The sequence below is a fragment of the Monodelphis domestica genome, chromosome 1, assembly GCF_027887165.1.
Source record: "Monodelphis domestica isolate mMonDom1 chromosome 1, mMonDom1.pri, whole genome shotgun sequence".
In the NCBI taxonomy this organism is placed as follows: Eukaryota; Metazoa; Chordata; class Mammalia; order Didelphimorphia; family Didelphidae; genus Monodelphis; species Monodelphis domestica.
This window is the reverse complement of record NC_077227.1, coordinates 482,766,362-482,783,817: the sequence shown is the minus strand read 5'-3', so window position 1 is coordinate 482,783,817 and position 17,456 is coordinate 482,766,362. Positions and strand designations below refer to the sequence as shown.

The 17,456-nt window shown below is 39.0% G+C and overlaps 1 long non-coding RNA gene across 1 annotated transcript in view; it reads right to left on the bottom strand.

The window, feature by feature from the left end:
• Nucleotides 1–6,520: 6,520 nt before the first annotated feature.
• LOC103096893 (uncharacterized) overlaps nucleotides 6,521–17,456 on the bottom strand; it is a 151,068-nt gene continuing 140,132 nt past the window's right edge. The window contains exon 3 of the long non-coding RNA XR_458461.3: nucleotides 6,521–9,638. This is a non-coding gene — a long non-coding RNA (uncharacterized LOC103096893). The remainder of the gene's footprint in view (nucleotides 9,639–17,456) is intronic.

The window sequence follows — 17,456 nt, the reverse complement described above, 5'->3', positions numbered from 1 at the left end:
CCAGCAACAACTCTGGGCAAAAGCCATGTGATTTAACTTCCCTTCTTGAATAATGCCAATGAAATGCAGGCCTAGGTCTCTTTCTGGCACCACTAGCACTTCTATTCAAGCTGGAAGGAGAGTGGGGGAGCCTTCTTTGTTCCCCATTTACAGAACAGACAAGACCTAAATTAGAAGATCAAACAGAGGAGAGGAGAATAGTTCTTCTTAGAACCCATGAGTGTTGGGACAGGAGGCTATATTGCCTCAGTACACATGCTAATCTGCCTGTGTTATATTAATATATGAAGCTGTCAGACCTCATAAGATCACAGCCGTGTAATCAAGTGGGTTTAGTCCACTAAAGCTGCTGCAGACTTACCAGCGAAGATTGCTGATAGGATAAGGGTATGGGTTTGCCTCCCTGTTTTAATTAAAAAGAGAAAAACTTAATAAAAGGTTGTAATGGTAAACCGATAAGCAATTGTGGGGCTTTTCCCCCAGTGGACCACTGTGTAAAATGCATGCTGTAATTAGAACAGCATCTTTGAAGATATCCTGGGCCATAGGATGCTGTTGGCTCTGGCTACAGTAGCACTGATGGTTTGTCAGGTTCCTCACAGCTCACTAAATTTCTTCACTGTGGTACATGCATCAGGCATGAAGGCAAAAACAATGAGGAGCCAACTTCACAGTCATCAGACATGTTTCAGGACTTGAATCTCCAGAAGTAGAAACCCTTCTTCCAGAGGCTTGACACCCAAATGTCTGGATTTCTAAAAAATCTTGAAGACGCAGGAAAGTGAATTGTGCCCCTAAATTCTTTAGTGAAAAGGAGGGTGCTGATGTGCCTTCCCTCTCCCCATACCCTAAACTCCTTAGATCCAGGGTGACAGAGATAATGAGCACAGCTTCCTTAGTGCAGTCTATAAACTCAGGATTTTCAGGAAGAGAAGTTAGTATAACCTTTTTTTCTCCAATGCAGATTATTGAGTTCCATAAGATAGGAACTGACAAAACCTCCCCTCCCTACAAGCTAGCCTCATATATTCCAGGCTGAAAAGGCTAACACAGCCTTTGTTCCCTGCATCCTCAACTCAGAAACTCTAGGTTCAATGACCCAACATAGCCTCCTCTCTCCATATCCTAAATTCATAAACCCCGTTAGGGCAAATTATAAAAGCCAGTCCTTCTTCTTTTATGAGCAATTTGCCAGTGACTACATGTTAATTTATGTTGGAAGTCAAATATAGCCATGATAGGTCAGAGATACAAGTTATCACAGATTCATAGAATCAAAGAAGCCATCTAGTCCAACCCTCTCATTTTATTAAGGAGAAAACAAGTCTAGAGAGGTCAAGTGATTTGCCCAATGTCATAACATGTAAGTGGCAAAGAAAGGATTTGAACTCAGGTTCTCTGACTCTAAATATAGCACATTTTCCCACTGTTTCAGATGCTTTTTCATTTAAAATATCTCACCCATACATGAACTAACACCCCTATTCTTTCTCTCCATCCTCCCTGTCCCTACTTTTTCCTCTCCCTTTCTCTCTGCCACCCTCCCTTGTAGAAAGGATTTCAATAAAGACTTTGACAAACTGCATCCAAAAGAAGATGATCAGAATATTGAGAGGTACAGAAACGGTCCCATTTGAAAAGCACTTGAAGGAACTGAGGATGTTTAGTCTAAAGAAGAGCTGACTAAGCATAGAAGAAAGGGTCCTGATGGTCCTTTTCAATTTTTTAAAAGGCTATCAATTCAAACTTGCTTGGCTCCAGAAAGCAGAGCTCTGAGCAATGAATAGAAGTTGTACTAAAGCTTTCCACAAGTAGAATGAGTTGCCTCAGGAGGTGGTTGAGTTTCCCATTGATGGAGGCTTTAAGTATATGCTATATGACTATTTTTCAAGTTTTCAGTAGAGATTAGATTTAGAGTGGACTATATGACCTTGAAGGACTCTTCTACCTCCAAAACTGTGAAATTCTATAGGTCTCTGATATATCTAAGGTGACTGAGCCTGTGTTAGACCATAGACCCCTTTACTCTTATTCCTGTACTCTTCCAGATCCTTTTGCAGTCCTACATTCCCTCGTACCCGGTTTAATTTAATTTTAACTCCTTGTCAGAATGAACCAACCTCAACAATTAGACCTGAGTGGTGGTATGTGACCTGCAGGTTCTTTCAGAGCAGTGGATTGTAGTGGATTGAGTTCCAAAATGTGAAGGGCATTATACTCCTAGGACACTCAGATCACATCTGAGGCACTGGAGGAATCACTACATAAACCAATGTGTCAATAGTATAATGAAAAGAGCACTGGTTCTGGAGATAGAGGACTTGAGTTCCAATCCCATCTCTGATGTCTATCACCTATGTGGCCTTGCCTAAGTCAATTAACCTCCTTGAACTCCGTTTTCCCAGATGTAAAATAAGGGATCTGGACTAGACGATATTTGAGGTCCCTTCACAAAATACATGATTCTTTGAGTCTATGTCTATGATCTCACAAGCCCAGAACTATTTTTGAGTTGCTAAAAACTGTTACCTGAGTGCTTCAGAGCAAGATTGGTTATGTTTGGAAAGTAGAGTGGAAGACAAAAGTCTATGTGATTTAATTTTTTTAATGACAAAATGATGCTTTCCCTCACCTTGAATATATCCAGATGTTTCAAAACACGCCATATTTCTTGGACACTTCCTCCATTGACACAGATTATATCCTTTAATGAACAGTTTTCAAAAACAGATCATTGCCTGGTGTCCAAACATCTGGTGAGAAGCTTCTTCAACCTTAGCTAGGCTGGTTCTCAGATGACAGACAAATAGTCCATCACAAGGTCTGAACTTGAATACTTCTCATCTTGGGAGGAGCCACACCAGCTTATGCCCTGCTGGAACATAGCCTTTGAGGAGCCAAGGTCACCTTCACACTTCCATGTGACCCTAGAAGAAGACTTGAATGGAGGAAAAGATTATACCAATTGGCACTTAAAATACTTAATACGGTTTTCTGTAGAATATCAGTTCCTTGAGGGCAGGAGCTGACTTTCATTTTTGTCTTTGTATCTACAGTGCCTAACCCCTTGCTTCCTACCTACAGTAATAGGCTCAGAACAAATGTTTATTGAATTACTTTGAATCACTAACACCGTTAAGTACAGTCTTTCATTGGTTCTTCACAACAACCCTATAATATGGTTAGTGCAATTGTTTTCCTCCCTTTGACAAATGGAGAAACTGAGGCTCTGAAGTAGAATTGATTTGCCCAACATCACCTAGGCAGTGAGAGATGAAGACAGAATTCAAACCTAGATTACCTCACTCCAAAACCAATGCTTTTAAAGTATTTTTAATGTCAGTTCATTCTTTCATTAATTATAACATAGTGCCTTTTAAAGAAAAGGGAAATGGCTCCACTGATCTTCAGTTAGAAGAGAGCTCAAAGATCATTCACCCCAATTTTAGCTTAAAATTTTAAATTGTCTGTCCTTCACTTCTGCTCCATAAGTCTGTCCTAGGCTTGAGCTGAAACCCTCTCAAACTAAAGACATAGACACACTCCTGGGTGCAGCTCCAAGAAAGATTCACCTTTTACTGAATCCTACTCTGGTAAGAAACAAGATCCATGTGTGTGTGTGTGTGAAGAGAGTCAATGCTGAAAGCTGGCTGACAGGACCTGCTCAATTGATGAGGAAAAATGGATTCAGGGCTTAAAAAATGATGGAGTTAAATTTTTAAAAGCATACTTTATTGAATTAATAGTGAGTTTAAAAATGATCTTTCTTTTTGAAAAACACTTTCCCTGAGTGCAAAACCATTGAGGATTTTCTATTATCTTAATTGTTTTTTTTTTTAAGTCACAGGTTTTTAATTCAAAGAAAGCCTCTTTTTGGATTCATTTTACACCTCAAAAACAAAACTTTCTTCACATTTGAGAAGGCCCAGGTTGCCAATTTGCAAACAAAGCAGTTTCTAAGTCACAAATCATCCTTGGTGAATGGGTGATTGGGTGGGCAGATGGTGGTAGAGGTGGTGGTGGTGGTGGTGGTAGTATTAAGTCTCTCTGCTTCAGTTTACTTTGCCTCAAAGCAGGTAAGAAATCAACCTTAATACATTTAATCTAATAAATTGAATTTAAACTCTGAGATGAAAAGTCTCGTTAAAAATAAATAAATAAATGAAAACTTTCCAATTCAACCATCCATCCATCTCATTGCCTTTTTTGGAGTTTTGAAAATAAATCCTGAAATGAGGGACAGAGATTAAACCCATTTAACTTCCTCTAACAGCCAACAAATAGTTTTCTTTCTTTCTTTGCCTCCCTAGTGCCTAGCACAGTGTCTTTCACATTGAAGTAGGCATTAAAATATCTGTTGAACTTAATTGAATTGCTACAAAATGCATTGACTCTTTGTGAGAGCTCAATTCCAGTTATAATGTCGGAGTCCAATTTGATCTGTTGTCAGAGCAGAATGTTAAATAAGACTGGCCACGTTGTCTCAGATATTCTGAGAATGCTAATCCTAACCCTAATTCTAAACCTTTTCTCACATCGATAGACTAGTTCCCAAATCTAGCCTGCTTAGATACTGTTGTCTCAGAGATGTCACAAAGGACACTAGGTGAGAGAGTGACTGCTTCAGGACAGTCTGTCACCTCTACTGGAGTATCATTTCAATATGAAAGCTGACTTGATGATGAGAAATCTCTCTCTTAAAATGGTTTTGGTTTTTGGCTTATTCGTGCCTGCGGTCAATACGATGGGACAAAATAATTGTTCAAAGTTCTCAAGAATCTTCAATCTCTGATGATTATGGTGTTGAATATTTAAAAAAACATTTCTGATAACATAATGAAAATATATTTTTCACAGATACCCCCATCAAAAAGCATTTCACACAATTTAAATTTAAATTTCAAAAATTAAACACTTTCTTATATAGTGGCATAGTTTAACAGTTCAATCCTATGGGGAAAAGCTGTTTCTAGTCTGTTACATGGCCTGATATGGGGTGTCCAAAAAGTGTGAATTAAAATTAAAATAATCAGTAGAAGTACACACTAGTCCCTTTTAATATCATTCACATAATGTTCATCTTAGGTGAAAGAGAACCCCACAGACCTTATCTTTCCCTCGTATTTTTAAGTTTGGAAAGCACATCCATTTTTCTCTATAGCATTATAATGCCCCTCTGAGATTGATAAGGCAGGTATGTCTCAATTTTACAATTGAAGAAACGAGGGTTGAGAGATCTTTAGTAACATAAAACTAGACACACAGCTAGTTGGGAGCACCAGGGCTAAAAATCCAGGCTGTTTGATTTCCACCGCCATGTTCTTTGACTATATCATGCTGGAGAACTTGTGCTCATTGTGTTAAGAACCTCGAGAAAGTTACACAAATACATTAAAAAGATCATTACAGGGACACCTTTTGCTTCTGGACCTCAACTAGTTTGAATATTGGGAAATATAAAACATATTAAGAGATGAATAGCTCCCTAGAAGTTTGAGGTTTATGGAGATGGTAAGATTTTGATAGAGTGGAAATTCTGATAGATAATAACCATGAAACACAAGTTGACAAAACATGTAAAGTCCTGGACCTCAAGACATTTTTACATTTAAACTCTGATTGTTGTCATTATTTCATTTTTGCTAAAATATAATAGCTGAGTTCATCAGGATTTCCACATGTTTACAGATATGTCTTAAGAGATAAAAATTGTATACAAATAAACAGAAATCTTTTTGTCAGAGACATATTACATATAATACAATATTTTATGGGGCAGCATAGTGCAGTGGTCAGAATGTTATACTCAGAGTCAGGAGTCCTAGATTGGAATCCCGTCTCTGTTACTTATTACCTGGCTAACCATAAAGAAGTCACTTAACTCTCTGGGTCCAAGTTTCCTCATCCATAAAATGAGAGAGTTGGATTAGAAAATCTATAAAGTATTTTCCAGCTCTAAATCTTTGGTCCAATGAATATTTATACTCTCTACTTCTTAGTGTTGGTGTAAGGCATCTTTTTTGCAAACCTTAAATCAGTTTTATTTTTATGTCATAGCTAGAGTCCAAGATGTATCTGGCTAATGTCAATTCTATCTAATTAGTGAACAATAAAAAGGGGTTTCCTTTTTGGATTCAGATGTTTACAGCTGGAAGGGACTTCAAAGATCATCAAATCCAATCCCCTCATTTTAAAAATAAAGAAACTGTGGCATAGGAATCTTAAAAGACTTGTCTAAGATTAGGCAGGTAACATAATATCAGAGGGAAAATGTGAAACCCAAGTCCTTTGGGCCCACAGTTTATACTCATTTCAGTGGACCATTCTCATATCTAACTGCTAGAGATGAGCTGGGTAAGAGATCATCTGGTTCAACTAACTCATTTTACAGAAGAGGAACCCAAGGCCCAGACAGGTGAACCAAATTTGCTTAAAATCTTTCTACTAATTAGTAGTAACTAGGTATGTAAGTGTCTTTGTACCAGTGTGTGCTTACAAAAACAGCCATTGGTCACTACAATTTTGTTTAAATATTAAGCCATTTATTATTATATTTTTAATTGTACAATTTCTTCAATTTTATGCCCCATATTCCAGATTAAGATCAGAGATGCCACAAATAAAGGAGATATTTTTTATCTAAACCTTGACTTTTCCCATGTTCTGTCTTGGGCTTTATCTATGCACATAACCCCACTAGAAGAAAAAGAAATGTTTGAATTCAGAGTACCAGTTACTTGACTAGTTGTTTTAAAAACAAATTTTCATTTTTAGAGGCATTGGAGGACATTAGGTGAGAAAATATGGTATTTGAAACCTAGAGGAATAAAGATTTCATCATTTCCATGGGAAGCAACTGAAATAATTACAGGAAATTAAAATGACAGCTTGCATTCCTTTGTTCCAATGGCTTTCACGACCAAACCCGTTTCCATGCACGTCACTGAAAGGGGTTTATCCAGTCCCTAATCTGAGAGTCCTGTTGTTTTGGTAACTGTTATTCCTGCATCATTTTATCTAACATTAGAAGGTACGAAAAAGCTTCATTGTCATAACAGCAATTTTTAAATCTGTTTGCACAGCAAGACAGCAACCAATTGCAATAGCCTTGACAAAGGGAAATGGTAATAGAATTTCAAGCATGCAGCATTAAAACAATCCCGTATCAGCAGACTGTATGTCTAGATGTCATCTTTTACAATACAACACAATTAATCCAAAATAGACCATAAAGATGGGGGAGAAACAGTTCAGCTTATAAAGAACCAAATCTGAGCAGAGGATTGTATCTACACGCTCATTCTGGAGATGGGAGACTTACTGCATCAGTCAGATTCCCTGGATTCATTTCTTTAAGTGTGTTAAATTATCACAATAATGGCAGTGTTGATTTTTTTTTTATCTCTACTTTTCAGTGAATATGAATGCTCGACTCTGGCAGGGCTTAACTTTGTGTATGAAGGAAAAAAAACATTCTGGTAAATATGTTGTTACTGATTTAAAAATCTATTTGTTCAGTAATTTCTGCTGGAACCATCATTATCTTGCTGAAGCAGCTGCTGGAATATTAACAAGACGCAGCAGTAACAAGTGGAATATAATTAGCACTCCTTGTTCCAGTGAATTCTCAGTTTTAACTGGGAACAATTTGCAGTGAGTCTCTGTGCTGTTGTAATTAACTTAGCTAATGCACCACACATAGGGACGACCCATACTGGAGACCGTAGGAAACCAACTAACTACTCAAGCTTTCAGGACTGGTTTTAGAGGTAAGGTTTCCTTTACCTGGCCCAAGCCTTCATTCCTCCAAGCAAGATGTAGGCAGGCCACTCCCCCTCCTCTGAATGCCCTTCCCTCCTTTCCTCCTCTACTTCAGCTTCTTCTTTTTTTAAATCTCTGCCTTCCTCTTCGAGGGGATGTTCTGGCTGATGCCACCTGGCTCCACTTAGCCTAGATCTTCCCAATGAGCCACTGTGTCCATCATCTTCCCCAAAACATTTCACACTTTAAAAGTGTCTCTCAGTTCAATGGGAGCAAAAAATATCTCCTAGATAACAGAATAAGTAGTTGATTCAATCAATTTAATAAAATAACAACAACAACAATAATCTCTCCATTGACTAAACTGACTAAATGGGACAGTTCGAACATTGGATACGTAGTTCCCATACAGTTCCAAGTCATATTTCTGCCCCTTTGGCTAATGTCAGGGTCACACAAAATTCTCGAGAGACTGAGAAAAACAACGACAAAAGGTTGTTACTCATAGATGATGTTTCTTTTAGCTCAGAGTGGGTTTTTGCCATTTTTGAATTTATTAGACCACAGCATGGGGCCAGGTCCATTCTAGGTACCTGGAAGGGACAGATTAAAGGAAGAGTAGACTCTGTTCCTACTCTAGCAAAACTTGCAGTTTGACTGAAGAGAGAATGGACAGAAAGAGGTATTTTTTTTTAAAGACATAAACAAGTAAAAATGGAAATGGTACCATCTGAATTCAGCAATACCAAAAGGACAAGAGGTAAACGATTAGGTTACCCTGGGTTTAATCAGAGTGGGATTCCTAAAGGAAGGAACATTTGAATCTGGATTGATTGGCTTTTAGTGCTAAAATGCTAAATTATATTTTAGAGGATTTTGTTGAAGCAAAGCCTAATTCAGAGTTTAGAGAAAAAGCCTTATGGGCTAGAAGTTACTCTCATCTATCAGCTATGAATGGCTTATTTCTCCAAATAACTCTCACTGGTTGCCAGCATGGACTAAGGGTTCAAAACACAGAACTTTCTGGGTTATTAAATACACTTGCCTTAGAATCTAAACTCAAACCACAGCATTTGGGTTACAACTCTATGAGAATTGAATGCTCTTTCTTCCAACTCCTAGATTTGCATTCCCTCCCTTTCACTGGTAGCTATTAATAACAACTCTAGGAGTAGCTGGCATCTCTGCAGTGCCATGTACTCTTTAGAGTGCTTTTATGAAGGCTTTCTCATTTGATCCTCACGGCACAACTATAATGTAGATTGGGTAGGCATTATGATCTTCTTTGTTCAGAAGGAAACTGAACCCCAAAGAAAGGAGGAAACTTGACCAAGACCATGTAGGGCATTTGTGGTAGAGTTGGACCTGGAAACCAGGTTTCCTTGCTTCCCAGTCCTGAGCTCTTTCTACTACATCCCACAATGGACTGATCTAGTCAAAACTGGAAACAGACCAAGAAGTAGCCTGGACTCCTCGTGGGATATTCAGAGGGGATGAAGACAGTAATGGCAGGAACAAACACTGGGCTCCATCTGTACCTGTTCCCTAACCCCTGAGTGAAGCCTTGGGGGATGACACCAAAACAACACACTCAGATAATTCCCTCTTCTTAACTCTATCCAATGACTGGGCATCACAAGGATTTCCATGATCTGCTGGGAAACATTCATATAACATAACCGTTGTTACACATAGCATGTTAACAAGATCTTTACCAGTTCAATATAGGTCACGAATTGCATTTTAAGTGATGCTTGCTTCAAGCTGACTGGATCAAAAGTGAAATATTCAGTAACCAGGATCCTTTGGAGACAACCCAACATCCAGAAATTTGGAATTGGTCTGCAGTCTTCTTTTCATCTGTGTGTTTTGGCATTCTAGAGACAGAACCAAAGAGTGAGATTTAAAACACACACATTCACATTCTTTTTTTTTTCCAGACTACCAAGTTCCCTTAGGAAGAGAGTTTAGAATCACTAGAGGGGCCTGGGGATGGAGTTCAGTCTTGGGTGCCTCTTGCTCCATCTGCTCAGGACTTCCATTTTTCTTTCCAACTCGACATTAAAGAGAAAAATGAATTTAGCCAAGAGACTTGATTGGACATGTCCTGCTTGCTTCAGAAATGGCCTGCCTGGTGATAAATTGAAGAGGAAGGTCATTCCCTAAGCAGAAATATCCATGCTTTCTGACTCTCACATTTGAGAAGGAACTACTTTAAGTTACTGCTTCACTTAGAAATTCCCCTTTAAATTGAGCCATTAAGTAAACAAGATGCAAATAAAAATAAACTTAAGTTCACGTGGTTAGAAAAGAAAACCAGCCTCTATTCTGGGTAGGGAATATTTTTGTAAAAAGGAAGATGAAAACAATTTTTAGGCTGATATAGAGGTTAGGGAGAGGAGGAGACAGATGAGAGAAGAAGAGGAGGGGGGCAGGGGAAGCAGAGGGAGGAGACTTGAGTTTCTGGGTGTCATTAAAGATTCCTGCATGGAAGGAAGCTGTTTTTGCTTTCCTCTCATCCCTATTCCAGCCCCAGGAAAATGCTCGGGAGAGGCTGTGTCTTTACAAAATCCTTTTAGCTACCTTTGCCCTGTGCTCTGACATATTGTCTCAGAGATGCTTGTAAATCGTGGCACACCTGAAATCACAGGCCAAATGGAACCCGCTGTAGCACAGTAGAGTTGGAGTTGGATGCATGCGAAAGTCAGATAGCAACAATGGAAGAGCAACGCAAAAGGAATGGGTGTTTTAAAGGCTCACGCTGCTGGATTTGTAGATGAAGCTTCTCAGCGGGAACTCTCCCATGCAGAGTTGGCTTGGTGTAGGGGGAGTTAAGGGGCCACATTTGCATGAAGGCCCCCGAGGCTTGCCAACCACTCTTTTTGAGGTGGGATTCCTAGAATTCAAGAAGGGTACAGGGACTGGGGGAAGGGTAGGGAGTGATGGTGGCAGTGGTGGTGTTTCATGGGATTTCTTTGATGTCTTTTTCCTTTTAAGAGCTGTCCCCAATGACTTGCCAAGGGGCACACAGGATCCAGATTATGGGCTGAAGTGGTTGCTGAAAAAAATGCATTCTGGTATGTGGATGCTTAAACATTCCATCGAGAGAGAGAGAGAGACAGACAGACAGAGACAGACAGAGACAGACAGACAGAGACAGACAGAGACAGAGACACAGAGTCAGAGAGACAGAAACAGAGAGAAAGAGCGAGAGAGCGAGAGAGACACAGAGAAAGAGAGAGAGAGAGAGACAGAGAGACAGAGGGGGGGATGGAGGGAGGGAGGATGGGAGGGCAGAAAGTTAAGATGATTTGGAGGCTGGGGCAGATTTCATCTCCTCTATGGTCCAGTTCAGGTGTATCCATCTCCAAATTTCTTTTACTACAAAATATATTCATAGTCTCGAGGTTCTGGTTTCTTTTTCTCCTCACCCTTCTTCCTCAAATAAACAAACTGATATTCTCTTGATTTGTTTGCATTTTAGCGCTTTACACATTCATCTCTGGGGTTTAGTTATGTCTGATTTCTCACTGTGCAAAACTGGCTGGAAAAACCTCCGGATGCGAAGGATGGGGGGAAAAAAGAATCTACATTTTTTTCTTTTGCAAATGAATTGACAGACAGCTCTACAGGGTTACATTTGCAGCCTGAATTTCCTATCACAATATTTTCCGCCAGACCGAACTGAGACATTTGTGCTGCTGAGGCAAAAGATTTGAATATCCAATCTTTCCCCCTCTGCTACGTGCTCACACGCGGTTATGTAGCAAGGGGAGGAAAATCAGATTGCTTTCCCTGCAAATACATATTTCACCCCTGCAAAAATGGTGTAATCTGTTTTCCCTGTAACTAGAATTCATGATGTCAGGAATACTGCTCCCAGTGTCAAGAATTAGTTGAGCCCAGGATAATGTATCTGTGTGTGGTATGTATGTTTATACACATTAAAAATTACTATATATACGTATATACACATATATTTGATTTTACCTATATACCCATAATCTTGGGATTTAAAACCCACAGTTTAATTCAAGCTTAACACGTTATTCTCAAAATAGAAAATGCCACACCTTGCCCTACTCCATCACTCATCACTCCCACTACCACCAAAAATGGTGCTGCCCTGTTCAGTTTCTAACAATCCTCATTTGATGGAATAAGGAAAAGCAGCACAGATTCCCCTTCCAAGACATCTGAATAAGGAACATCAGTTCCCACTGACACTGAAGGTGACTATTTCTTCTTTGAGGAGGGGATGATTCCTCAAGTCGTTATGAGAATGAACAATAAAGTGACTACTTCCTGAAACTGGCAGTGCCCAGACACAATATCAGTGGCAAAGAGGGACCAGAGAATATATCCACTTGCTGCCCAGACATGAATGAATTCCATTTCACTACTGAACCAGAATTATCCTTTTTGGGAAGTATGGTGGGAATGAGTTTGTTCAAAAGGGAAGGAAAGAAAATGGGAAAGGGAAGGGAAGGGAATGGCAATGGAAAATAGGAAAGGAAGAGAAAAGGAGGAAGAAGGAAGGGAATGAGCATTTACATAGTGCCTACTACTCTGCTAAGTACTTTTTAAAATATCTCATTTGATTTTCACAACCCTTCGAGGTAGATACTATTACAATTCCCATATTACAGTTGAGGAAACTGGGGTTGACAGAGATTAAATGGTTTGTCCAGGGTCACACAGCTAGTAAGTATCTAAGGCTGGTTTTGAACTCAGTTTTTCCTGACTTCAGTCCTAGAAACTGTAATCTTTCTCATAAGTAAATGTGAATCCTTCCACCTATTTTTAAATCTGCTGAGCTCCCTTCCCAATTATTTATGATCACAAACATTTAATGAGAACTTGTTCTGAAGAGGAACCTTTTCACCTATGACTTTCATAACATCTGACTTTGTATACTAATGTATTTGGAATAAAAGGCTAAAAAATACAATTTTCCCAGACTGCCTGATAATAAACCACCTGATAATGGATCTGTTTTGTAAAGTATTTGTACCTTTTCACAGCATTTTCACATCTATTCTCTCAGTTGGTGCTCACAACATCCCCACAAGAGAGGGCAGACAGCAATGATTATTCCTGTTTGACAGATGAAGAAAGAGTTGCTAAGAGGGGATGGGACTTACCTGAGTTCACCCAGCTAGTAAGTGGAAGAATTGGAGCTGGCACTTTGAACTTCTGAGTTCCAGTCCTATGTTTGTTGGTTTTTTTAACCTTTTCTTACACTATTCTCTTAAAAATGATCTCATTTGATTTTCACAACCTATAACTATTCCCTAATATTCCCACCACATTCCCTAACTATAAGCAGATTATAAAAGTCAGAATATATTTCAACATTGTTTATTAACAGAAAAAAAATTATTTCCCCAAGGAGAATGAAACTTCTTCATCATCCTTTGGAAAAATTAAATCCTGAAGGAGAAACTTCCAGTTAGAAACCCCTCACATCGCTTTAATTTCCAAAAATCTTAATAAAATTTTGAGCTGTTATTCATCATAATTCCCAGTGAGCAGTATCCCAATGCTGAAAAGGATTTGTGAATTTGGACAAGTGGTTTTCCATCTCTTGGCCTCATTTTGGTTCTTTATAAGATGAAGGGACTAAGTGATAAGATGTGTAAGGGTGCTTTCCAGCTCAAAAGCTATGATTCTGAGATCATAAGAAATCTATCCAGTTCTGATCATTTCATGAAAAATGCCCTCAATATAGGTGAGAAATCTTTGAAAACCAGGTGAAGGGCAACTAAGTGACACAATGGGTAGAGTACCAGGCCAGGAGTGGGAAGACCTGGACTCAAATCTGGTCTCAGATACTTCCTAGCTGTGTGACACTGGGCAAGTCACTTAACAACAATTGCCTAGCCCTTACCACCTTTCTGCCTTAGAATCCATACATATTCTAAGATAGAAGGAAAGTGTTTAAAAAAGACCAAGCTAAGACAATCTTCTTCTAGCTTAATCATTTTGATTAAAAGTCAGTCTGGAATTCAATAAACGTTAAATACCTACTATGTGCTAGGCACTGTGTGAAGCATTTATTTTATCCTCATAATAATAACCTATGAAAAAGGTTCTATCATTATTCCCATTTTATAGCTGTGGAAATTGAAGCAAACAGAAGTTAAGTAACTTCCCCAGAGTGACACAACTAGTCATTGTGTGAAAGGGAGCTTGGAACTTTAAGCAGTTGTACCAGTGAGGGTTGTCATCTTATGGAGATGGCAGATGTCTATCAGAGGAAAAAATAAAATAAGAAAAATGAGGCACTGAAGAAATTCATAGAAACATAGGAAGACTTGTATACAGTGATCCAGAACAAAGAAAGTATAAGCAAGAAAATAATATAGAAATGCCACCATGTGGTCCAGGTAGAGAAGGGGCAGTCCTTTTTGACCTGTACTAAAAGTTTCAGAATTACATGATGCTAAGGGAAGAATGGAAGGAAGAAAGAGGAGCAGAAGCAAAGTCATTCCCCCTTTTTAAAGGTCTACTGAGTCATCAGTTTTTCCAGCTCTGTGATTGATGAAGGGACTGCTTCATCATTTCAAAGTGCAACCTCCCTTCCCCAGTGAAGAGTCCTGCACAGGTTGTTGGCTGGAGGCAGAAAGGGAATCTCTATGTATATTCTGTGCAACTGCCATTACACCAACAATGATATAAATTAAAACAGTATTTAGATACACTTGAGCCTAGATTGAAGGTAATGAGTAAGAATGCCTTCAGAAGGCAGAAGATGAAGATGACCATTGGATTTGGAATCAGAGGATCTGGGTACAAATCTTGGCTTTCTCACTTACTACCCATGAGATCTTGGACACTTTGCTTTATACCTCTGGGCCCCAGTTTTCTCATCTGTAAAATGAAAGGTTATATTAGATGGTCTCTGGTGTTCCTTCCAGCTCTAAAATATTTATGATTTTAGGTGGTATAGAGGAGAGAGCACTGGACCTGGAGACAGGAAGATCCAAGTTCAAATCCAGCTTCAGACACTAGCTATGTGACCCTAGGCAAATCACTTAACCCATTTGCTTCAGTTTTCTCATCACTAAAATGAGCTGGAGAAGGAAATGGCAAACCACCTAGTGTCTTTGCTAAGAAAACCCCAAATGAGGTCATGAAGAGTCAGATACAACTGAAATGACTGAACAACAAAAAGAATACTCTCAGTAGAGACATTGGGGACTCAGGTGCTTCATGTTGTAGTTTCTATTAGAAGTCATCGTATCAGTTGGTTTTGCTCAGCAATATAGGGCAGTCTCTGAGCTCATTCTTCCAAATCCCACTGGACTATCAGATTGGCTCTCTAGAAGGTGACCATCAGCTTCTCTTTTTGGAGTTTTTGAGGTAATCCTGAGGGGGGTGGGGTTGATTTCTAATATTAAAACTTAAGTCCCCACCCTATGTGCTCCCATACCAAGTAACTAATAGATATCTCCCCCAAATCAATTAACCAATTTAATTTTGATTCATTTTTCAAAGAGATATTTACTATAAAAGTAGAGCAAGCTCCATAGTACAACAACATGCCCACCAAAGTTTGGGACACATTGCCCTACAAGTATATTCAGAATCTAAGGAGAAGGGGATACAAACTTAAGAGTGCTCAATTAGCAAATGGATAACTCAAAGTTGCCAGCTGAAGAGAAATCCTTTCTCCATTCCTGGAGTCCCCATGGAGTTCCCATAAGGAGCTGGGCTCCAAAGATATTATCCTGAAGCTGCTTTTATCAGTATGTCTAGTTTGTCCTTGGCCACCAGTTTTCTGTAAAATTAAAAGCCTTGAAGAGATGCGCAATAAAAGGGTTTGCTGTTCTTTGGCACAGAGTCATTTGGGTGCTCCAGATGAAAGCTGTAAGCCATGGCTATTCTGGGAATGCTCTTACCACTGCTGAGAGGAAGTCCATATCTCCCTATTTCCAGCAAGGTCTTCCTCTGAGGAGGAGGAGGGGATAAGAAGGAGGAGACAGATACTTTCATCAACTCTCCCAAACAATTTCCTCTCCAGGGCTTAATTGGAACTGTTCCACCCCCAAAGTGGCCTTGGGCTGCTGTTGGAATACTGGTTCTGGCTTGGGTTGAAGTTTTATCCAACCAATCCCAATATACCTGTGTAGCAGCCTTTCAATTTGATACAATTGCTATGAAATATTTTATTTCTTCCAAACTGACCAAGGACTCTCTCTCTTCTCCCCACTATCATGCTTTTGGTTCAATGATCAATTCTATAGAAGTAACTGGGAAGTTTTTACACTTCCTATTTTTATACCTTTTATTGATTCTGTATTTTGTAATCTTTATTCTGTAATTCTGTAATCAATCATCTCACAAAGGTATCAAAATTAGAGCATCATATTCCTTTCATTAATTGGAGAAGCAATTTAAATTCTGGGAAGAACCCAAGCCAAATCAATCTGGGACAGTTGTAAAGGGGAAAGAGTGCTGAACTTTAACCCTTAAACTTGAACATAGGCTCTGAAACTTCCTACTTATCATCATTTTGGGCAAGTCATCTAACCTGTTTCCGTACATCTGAAGTGAGGGGATTGGCCTGGAAGATCTTCAGATCCCTTAGAGGTTCAGATCTATGAGCCATGGCATGAACAAGGGCATGGAGAGTCTTGATTCACATCATACATCAGTACCAGGAAAACAGCTGTAAAGTGAATTTTGGCAAGTAGGATTCAAGTTTTAGTTGCACAGTAGGGATCTTGTACCGAATCATTTCATAAAGAATTCACTCCCTAAGGTATCTATTTTGTAAAATAAGAATTTTCTTTATCAGTGTTGCTTAACATATCAGTGAAATGCTTTAGATCACTTTGTTAGAGGAAAAGAATTAAAGGATTTTTTCTACCTACTTTAGTATTTGTTATGTCTTCTTGCTGTTATTAAATGTTGCTTTTTGCCACTGTTAATGTGCCATCTTATAGCAGCCTCCCTCCTCCTCCTTATAATTTTAGAAGAGTAGTATGAGATAATTGATAAAGAACTGACTTCAGAGTCAAGAAGGCTATGTAATCCTAGGCAAGTCACTTAATAATAGCTAGCAATTTATATAGCACTTTTTGTGTGCCAGGCACTTTATAATTGTTATCTGATTTAATCCTCAGGACAATCTTGGGAGACAGGTACTATTATTATTCCCATTTTATAAATGAGGAACCCAAGACAAACAGAGGCTAAATGACTTGACTAAGGTCACATAGCTAGTAAGGATCTGAGGCTAGATTTTAATTCAGATCTTCTTGACACCAGGTTCCTCACTCTATCCACTGCATCACCTCTTTGCTCTAATGCTATGGGCGTTATATAGAAAGAAAACTGGATCTCTGCCTCCATGTTAAGAAGACCTCAGTCTGTTTGGTCTTCTTTGACTAAATCAATGAGGTGGTTTCTTGCAAAAAGAATTTTCTTGCTTTGCATTCCCCTTTCCTCACAGCACCCCCACCCCAAATAGGGGAACATCTCTACATGTATGTACCTAGACACATGCACGCAGATATGTAGCATGTTTGTATAGTTCTCCCTAATAAACCTTATCTCACGTCACTCCTCCCTTGGATGAGTGTACACCTATACATATATATGCAGAGACATATGCACACAGATATATAGCATGTTTGCCTAGTTTTCCTTAATAATCTAAAGCTAACTGCATTATCAGTAATAAAATG